At 36.4% G+C, this 8882-nt stretch overlaps 1 pseudogene; it reads left to right on the plus strand.

Annotated features, from left to right (window-relative positions):
* The first annotated feature begins 8 nt into the window (after positions 1-8).
* On the plus strand, positions 9-5476 carry LOC125611523 (annotated as a pseudogene).
* Positions 5477-8882: the final 3406 nt, after the last annotated feature.

Here is an 8882-nt window from a genome sequence, read left to right on the forward strand (position 1 = left end):
CCGAGCGCGCAGATTTTGTTGTTGTTGTGTACGGGGTCCAGCTCCTCTTTAAGCCGGAAGGCGCAGAACGGAAGTGCGTCACGCGCGGAACGCCCCTGCGCGAGGCCGGGTCAGCCCCGCCGCCTCCCGCGGTGTTTGCACTGCGGGTAACTGGACGTCCTGAACCTAGCTGCGCATCGCCGTAGGCTGAGGCCTGAATGCGGTGGCTCTTGGTGCAACCCTGGCCCCCAACACCAATTTAGGTGATGTTAGCATATTTGTTGACCACACCCTGGAGGTGCAGGAAGTGCTTCTTCATCCCATGGGTTGTCTCTGCTAAAGTTAATACCCTCCCTAATGCTGACTCAAACTGCTCAAAATTTTTTAAATGTCGACTATCTGCAAAGCACGGTGCCAGGAGGGGAGGCCATGGGTACATCGTGTAAGGAGCACTCTGCTTTGTGGGAACCTAGCTAACCTTTCTGAGTCTCCATTTAGGGAACAGTCCTGCCTACCCAACTGCATGCTGATAAAGGAAATGAACTATCCATGTAAAGCGAGGTATAATTAGGGAGTATGGCCGTCTCTCAAACGTCAATTTGTCTTGGTTCTCTTAACAAACGTTGACAAGTGCTTATCAAATACCTACTACTGTGTGTTCAGTACAATGGGGCTTGAAGAGGGATAATAGTATTATTTTTCCGTTTTACAGGTTTGATATAGGAACACAGGTTGATTTAAACTTTTTCACATTCCTTGCAACTAGGATAGGTTTGATATAGGAACAGAGATTGGGTCCACAATTTATTGCTGGTTTATTCTGCATTGTTTGCATGGGTTTAGGAGTCAGTAAATTTAAGTTTGTTTAATGTGCATTTTCACTGCTTCAGACTTCAACTTACAGGAGAATGCAAACTGATAATACAGGGAATTTGGGGAAGTTGGTCTTTTTCTTTCTCAATACAATAAGGACTTCAAACTACCACTGGATTAGTGACCAAGTGGAAGAATTTCCAGTCAGCAGCTAATGCAGCAGGATCCCTTCCATCCTCCTCCCCCATTACACACCACCTTTTTATGGTAGGACATTTTACCTATCTTAGCGGTACCCTCCCAAGTGCTGTTCTGAAATAAAAGTGAAATCCCCGTTGTTGCCAATCATGGAATGACCACAGCTTTCTGTGATCGGGTTTTCTATAGCAAACTCTGCTCTTTGTTTACTCTGTCACCCAAACAGAACCTTAACATTCTAGGTTAATAAAAAAAAAATTTTTAAACTTTTTCACATTTCCTTGCAGCTAGGAGCAACCATATGACACAGGTCAAGCAAAGGAAATGAAATTTGAAGTTACTACTGGGGTTCCCAGGAAAGTTTTTAGGACAAGCTCCATAGAGCAGAACTCATCCTTATCCTACATTTGTCTTTTGAAGGTATGTTATGCTAGAGGTGCAGCAACCATGCATGAAATAACAAGCAGAAGAATAGAAAGTCTGCATGCCAAGCATGGCAGAAGCTAGGTCCTTAGTGGCAACATCATGTCATCATATAAACCCTTGACTGTCCTTTCTAAAACTTTTTATCTCAAATTCCTATTAAGCCAAGAAGTCTCAACCACCATCATCCTTCCATCCCTACAGCTCCTGTCATTTATGCTTGTGACTCAGACTTCCAGGAATCCTTTAAACATGATGTGACCATCTTAACTTGGCACGAGAAAATGTACATTGCTATTGAAATGTATACTAGCAATTATTTAAAAAGGAATTCTTTGCTCCAGTAATAACAAAGAATATGGTGGTATAAATAAATGAATGAATAAATAAAAACAATTATTAAGACAGAAAGTGCATTTCACAATGTTAGGCACAATTTAAAGCAGAGTCCATCAAAGATTCACTAGTGTGAACAAAAACTAAAATTATAATGAATGCCAGGCTCTATGGTGCAAACCTATAATCCTGGCAACTCAGGAGATTAAGCAGGAGGATCACAAGTTCAAAGCCAGCCTCAGCAATTAAACAAGGCCCTAAGCAATTCAGTGAGGCCCTGCCTCGAAATAAAAAATAAAAAGGGCTGGGGATATGGCTCAGTGGTAAAGTGCCTCTGGGTTCAATCCCTAATACAAAAAAAAAAAAAAAAAAGTGGAATAATTTGAAATATATGAACATGTAGTATCAGACAAAAATGATTTTAACTTTATAACTACTTGAGTAAGTACCTAAAAAATGTTCTGATGCTGTTGAAATGGGCCACAATAAAAAATAAATGTACCATTTTTGTCAAAATATGTATATATGTGTTTATAACAATGTATGAAAGGGTGGTCCCCAGAATATTGATAGTGTTTGACTTGGAATTTGGGATAGAAATAATCACTATTGAGGGGATACAAGATAGTAACAGTTGGTGAGAGACTGCTATAAACTAATTAATATGCCAGGTATGGTGGCATACAGCTATAATCCCAACGACTTGAGGGTTGAGGCAGGAGGATCAAAAGTTTGAGGCCAGCTTTAACAACTTATCAAGGACAATCAGTCTCAAAATAAAACATAAAAAAGGGCTGGTGATGTAGCTCACTGGCAGAGAACCCCTGGGTTCAGTCCCTAGTAACCAGACCAAAAAAGAAAAATCATGTACATGTTGCAGATTGGAAATGTGAAATGTGAAAGAACGATTGCTGTTAAAATTAAGACTTATTTTATTGACTTGTTTAACTGTGAGATCACAAATGTCCACTTAGATGGATTTGATTAGGAGGATAATGAAGCACCTGACTCCGAAGAGGAGGAGGATGAGGATGGAGATGAAGATGATGGAGATGAAGCTGGTCCACCTGAAGTATATGAGGAAGAGGAGGAGGAGGAGGATGAAGATGAAGCAGGATCAGAATTGGGAGAGGGAGAAGAAGAAGTGGGCCTTTCTTACTTGATGAAAGAAGAAATTCAGGATGAAGAAGATAATGATGATGATGTTGAAGATGGGGAAGAGGAGGAGGAAGAGGAAGAAGAAGGTCTGCAGGGTGGGGGGAGGAAAGAAGATGCTGAAGATGATGGGAGAAGAAGAAGATGACTAGATCATTCTAAGACCAGGTTCCCCAGCATTTCTGGGTGTGCAATAGAGTGATTACATCTTTATTTTTTCATGTACAATAGCTATCCCAACATAAGATAATGTGTAACTTTTTATAGAAAAGTGTGCTCTTAATAGTTTTGCCTTATCATTCCAGTTAAGATTTACTAGTCTATTAATGATCATTGTATGTAGAGAAAAAATTTCATTGACACTCCCCCATTAAGATATTCTCTAGCAATTATATTTAGAAGCTTAATTTTTCTAATTCAAGTTCAAGTTCATTGTATTAGTAATTTTTAGTCCATAATTAAAACATGATTGCTTTTACACAGATGAAGTTTGGTGCATTTCATTCATAAGATTTTAAAGTTATTTATAAATTAACTGAAATTACAGTCATCTGTAATATGAAATGACAGTAGTCTCTTGAATAAGTTGATTATTTTTTTTAGAGATGATCCAGGGATCTTTATTTTGAAGGCATTGACTTTTTTTTTTTTTAAATAGCTAAGGATATTCGGGTGGTTTTTTTGTCACATGAATTAAGTTGGAAAGTAGAAGCAGAATAATAAAGGTTCTATTCAGCAATATAGTTTGTGGATTTGGGGGAGGTTCTAATCAGTAATATAATTCATGGATTTTGTGGTGATTGATGATTTTATTTCTGAAGGAAAAATTGCCTATACTAAGTGAGACACACAGGTGAGCCCGCTCTTTAGGCTGCAGATCATGACATGCCAATGGTTGTTTATTTTGTTTTGTTTTAGATGTGCATTTTTTTTTCCTCTCTTCGATTTCTTTATGATCACCTTCCCTTCTTGTTGACTCCCCTCTCTATATCCCAGAAGAAAGCTGGGAACTTCTGTATACCCAGAAAACCTTATAAAAGCCTTATACTTCAACCACCTTTTCAGATCTCTCTGGGTTTTAAACAGAGTGGAAGAAACTGAGAATTTTATGAGATACAAATATTGTTATTGATACAATTTTAGGCAGCAAGTTCTGCTTATTGTAAATCTTTCTTGACTGACAACACTTAAGACCATATAAGTAGGATGAAGAAAGTAAAGGACAGGGTAGGGTTTTTGAATTAGCATCAGTGTTCATTGCCTGTTGATAATTAATGAGACATTTAAGTCAATTTTTAAGTTAGCATCCCAAATTATTTGGATACCAACCCTGCACAGTTTTTAAAATTTTTCTGGGTAGGCCTTTTAGTTTTCCTATAGTTTTAAAGCATTACCAGATTTAGCATTTAATTGGAATATTGTAGGCAGTTGGAAAAATATTTGGGATTAAATATTAAAATTAAGACTTATTTTCAAGTGAATGTCCATTAAAATAGAAGAATATTTGGGATAAGTATGAGTATGTGCTTACTTACATGGTTACTAAATAAAATATAATGAATAGACAAGTACATCTCTATTTTTGTCATGGAGCTTCCATGTTCATGGTAATTGCTTTGTTCTTCTTGACTACCTAAACATTTTTTCTTTGTTTTGAATATTTGTAAAGTTTTTAAAAGTTGGTTTCAGGAAACTAATTGAAGCTATTCTTCTCTGCTGGGACACATCTAAATTATGAGTGTAGTACTGCTGCTGCTTGTTTTTTTTAGTTTAAAATGTATGACTTGGCGTTTTAAAGGTTAGTGGAGAAACTAAAACAGTTGCACAACTGACTGAAATAAAACGCTTGGAATAAATTTAGTAGGGGAATCAGAAAGTACAAAAGATTAACTTTTTTTCTCCTAATTTTTAACAATTGATATGCCCTGCTTTTCTAAGAATTTTCATTACATACTATGCCCAGATTATAAAATACTTATTTTTAAAATGGAATCTATATATTGACTTTCTTATCAATCATCTTATTGTGTGATCAAAATTAGAGTTCTTTGGTTTGAAAACAACACATGAACCTCCAGATAACTTTTAAGAACTTATTTAGCTTTGTGGGTGGTATTTTCATGCAAATAAGTAAGGGAGGGGTTATATTTTGTAGAAGTTTGGGGTCCTATTTTAATGCTTTTTGTATTGCAGTATGTATATAGTGCGTTAAGTTCTTTAAGAATCTCTCCTTAAACTTTGAGATTAATACTTTTGTGCAACTGTGTTTTTGAATAAAGCCATGACAGTGTTAAGAACAACAACAAAAAAAAAATTTGTGATAGTAATAAATGTACCTAAATAGTATTAACTATGCAATTCATGCAAACTATTTTATTAACTCAGGGTAATTTCTGCCCATTTGGGTAGCTGTCTTCGTTAACAAGGTAAATGAGAAATTTGAAGAAAATTACTTATAAATAATAAAACGTGATTTCCAGTGTTTGTGGAGTGTTTATTTCTAATTCTTTTAATCATCAAGGTAAGAAAGAGAATGGCTAGAAAAGCACATACTGATTCATTCTATGAGATTCCAGATTCTTTTAAAAATTCAAAGAAAATCAAGTGTTTGTTAGTGAAATTTTCTTACTAAAATTTGGAGTACCTTCCAGGAAGCTAAGTGCTCTTTTGGTGTTGATATATTTGAGTTTCTTCATTTGTTTGTTTGACTGCTGTCTTGGGATAAAAGGCTTTAATCAAGTGATGATCTTGCAGTTGCAGATTTCAGAGGTGATGTTGGCCATCTGGCTTCTGATTCCTTCCATTTCCACTTTCTCCCTTCTTTTCATTTCTTAAGATGCTGTGCCACAAAGCATCTAATCAAATCTCAATCAAGTGTATTGTTTTTAAAAAATGAAAACCAACAGTGGAACCCTATGAAAACTAGTTTATTTCAACACTGTACTTTAAAAATCTTAATTGGTCCCAGATGTTTGATTTAAACCATCTTATAGAAAATGGAAGGAAGAGCCACATGGAGTGGCTATGCCTGGAGTTTTAGCTATTCATGAGGCTAAAACCAGGGAATCACTTGAACTCAGAAACTTAAGACCAGCCTGAGCAACATAGAAAGACCACATCTCCTTAAAAAAAAGAAGAAGAAGGGAGAAGAAGCATACTGTGCATGCCTTAAATGCCAAATATGTGTTTTGAGTGATATGTCATTTAATGAATTTTCAAAACAACCCTGTTTCAAAACAGTAGTTAGGATACTGAAGCTCAGAAATGGTGTCTGTTACACAAAGTCACACAACTATTAATTTTTAAATATAGTTTTGATTCTATTGTAATACTCAGTCTTTCCATTACACTGAACTTTCTCATTTAAAAATATTCATGGATAATATGAAACATTCAAGATGAAAAGACTTTCAAGAATAACCTTAGAGGCCATCTAGATCACTCTTTCAAATACTACCAGAATCTCTCTTCCCATTTATCTGAAGGACCATGAGCCAATCTTTGTTTAAACCTTTCCAGGAAGAAGAAGCACCCTAGTTTTCACTGCAGCATGATCAATTGTTAAACAGCCATAATCATTATGAGTTGAAATCTGTATTCCAATCATTTGTATTTAGGTCTACCCTTCCCCTCTTGACCAGTCCAAAATATGTCTCCCCTTATTCCCTTCAAATAAACATTAAGTGCCTTGCATGCCTTTTTCAGACAAAACAGCCCTGAATCCTTCAACCAGCCTTGAGAATGATTTCCAGATCTCTCAGAATAGTGACACCTTTGGACACACTAGTTTATAATAACTCATAAATTTTGGTACATATAGTAGTTCAGACATTTTGTGATTTCCGTAGAATAGCTTCCATAATGATGCATCTACGTTTCAATCAGTTTCTATATTAATAGAAACATGAATAAGCTGGTTTGACAGTTGGATTTACTGCTTCTCAGGAACTGTATTTCTAGTCAGTATTTACAGTGATCATTTGATTAAGACAGAAGCTTCTAATTTCTCTGGCGATTTCAATCCAGTGATTTATAATGCTTAGAGAATATTGTAGCAAAATAGCATCTCACTGACCAGAAATGTGGCTGGAGGCAAGTGTGTGTGTATGTGTGTGCAATAAAACACACAAATCCTTTCTATTTTTCACCTTTTGAGAATTTTGACCTAAAAGAATGTATTGGTTGCAAAATAAATTACCTCAGAAAAATCGTGGGTCAGAAACTTGGGAAGCAGCTGAACTGTAGTTCTAGTTTGAATCTCTCATGGCATGCAATCAAAATTCCAGCTAATATTGGGTCATCTTCAAGACTGAATTAGTACTAGAAATCTACCCTCCAGGTGGCTCACTCATAACAATGGCAAATTAGTGCTAATTTTTGATGTGATGCCTCAGTTCCTCCCCACATGGCCTCTTTATGGGACTGCTTGAGGGTCCTCACAACATAGCATCTGGATTCACCCAGGACAAGAGATCTAAGAGACCTTAATATAATTTCATAAATCACATATTGTCATCTCTAATGTGCTCTTTGGGTCACATAGATCAGCCCTGAGTCAATGTGGGAAGAAAATATGTATGAATAACAGGAATGAAGGACCACTGGTCCCATATTGGAAGCAAGCTACCATAAATCTTACCAAAGCATGGCAGGTGATAATAGGTAACTCTTGCCTTCTGTTTATGACTATCCTTGTCCTAATCCCAATGCCAATATTGCAATTATTTCACAACTGCCTGCCCTTCCACTGGCATTCAGCCTCTCTTCTCCCAAAGACTTTTCATCAATTTTCTACCTCCAAATTTAGAAATATTGGCTATATTTTTCAAATGTTTGCTGTCTTTGTTGCTAAAAAGCAAACACAGTTTAGTAGAATTTGGAGATCTTACATTTCCTACCCTACTTTCAAATACAGTTAAGAATATGTCACTAAATTGAAACAAATTTGAGGAAGAGTTGCTGCCCTAATCCAGGGAATTCTTAATCTAGCTTCAGAGACAGACATCCAGAATATGCATACCCCTGAATTGTCTATAGGACTGTGTGTGTATGTATGGTCAAGTGCAGCAAATATTTGCTTTAGTTGGCCCATAATCATAATCATAACACCCCTGTGTGCCATCAATTTCTATAATCTCACTGATCTAAATGTATTTATCCAGAGGAAGTGTCCATGGCTTTTATCAGCTCTTCAAAAAGGCTATTTGTAGGGCTGGGATTGTGGCTCAGTGGTAGAGTGCTTGCCTAGCACCACATAAAAATAAATAAAATAAAGATATTGTGTCCAGGGGCTGGGGTTGCTGCTCAGCAGTAGAGCACTCACCTTGCACATGCGAGACCCTGGGTTTGATTCTCAGCACCACATAAAAATAAATAAGTGAAGTAAAGATATTGTGTCCAACTACAACTAAAAAATATTTTTTAAAAGGACTTTCAGAGCCCACAATGAAAATCAGTAATAATTTTGAGATTTTTTTCCAGTTAAAGGTAATGGGCCTTTCATTGAGCCAATTATAAAATTATTTTTTCAATGTTCCAAATATACCCTTATTTGCTTGCTTTGTAGAGTTAAGTCCTATAAAGTTTTCACTGCAGCATGAGTGTGACATTTTCCAGCTGGTGTGACATTAAGCTTCATCAGTAGAGGGCAGTAGAGAGACACTGGAAGAAGAGGAGACTGGGATATTACCTGGATAATTTAGGCAGGCCCCTACAATGAATGTGAATTCAGTTCTAATAGCATTCCTTGCTTCTGCAGAACCCAGTTCCACCAGTGCCCAATGACCAGCGCGAGCTGCAAAATTTTATTTTAAATATTGCTGAATTATAGAAACAATTGAATTCATAATCCTATAAAAGTTTTCATGTGACAGGGCACTAAATAGTAAAGAACAGGATTCTGAAAATTAGAATAGGGACATCTACTTGGACCCAATGAAAATAAAAATCTTTAAACTCTACATCACCTTAAGCATTCC

This window comes from Marmota marmota, unplaced genomic scaffold, assembly GCF_001458135.2.
Source record: "Marmota marmota marmota unplaced genomic scaffold, marMar, whole genome shotgun sequence".
Taxonomy (NCBI): domain Eukaryota; kingdom Metazoa; phylum Chordata; class Mammalia; order Rodentia; family Sciuridae; genus Marmota; species Marmota marmota.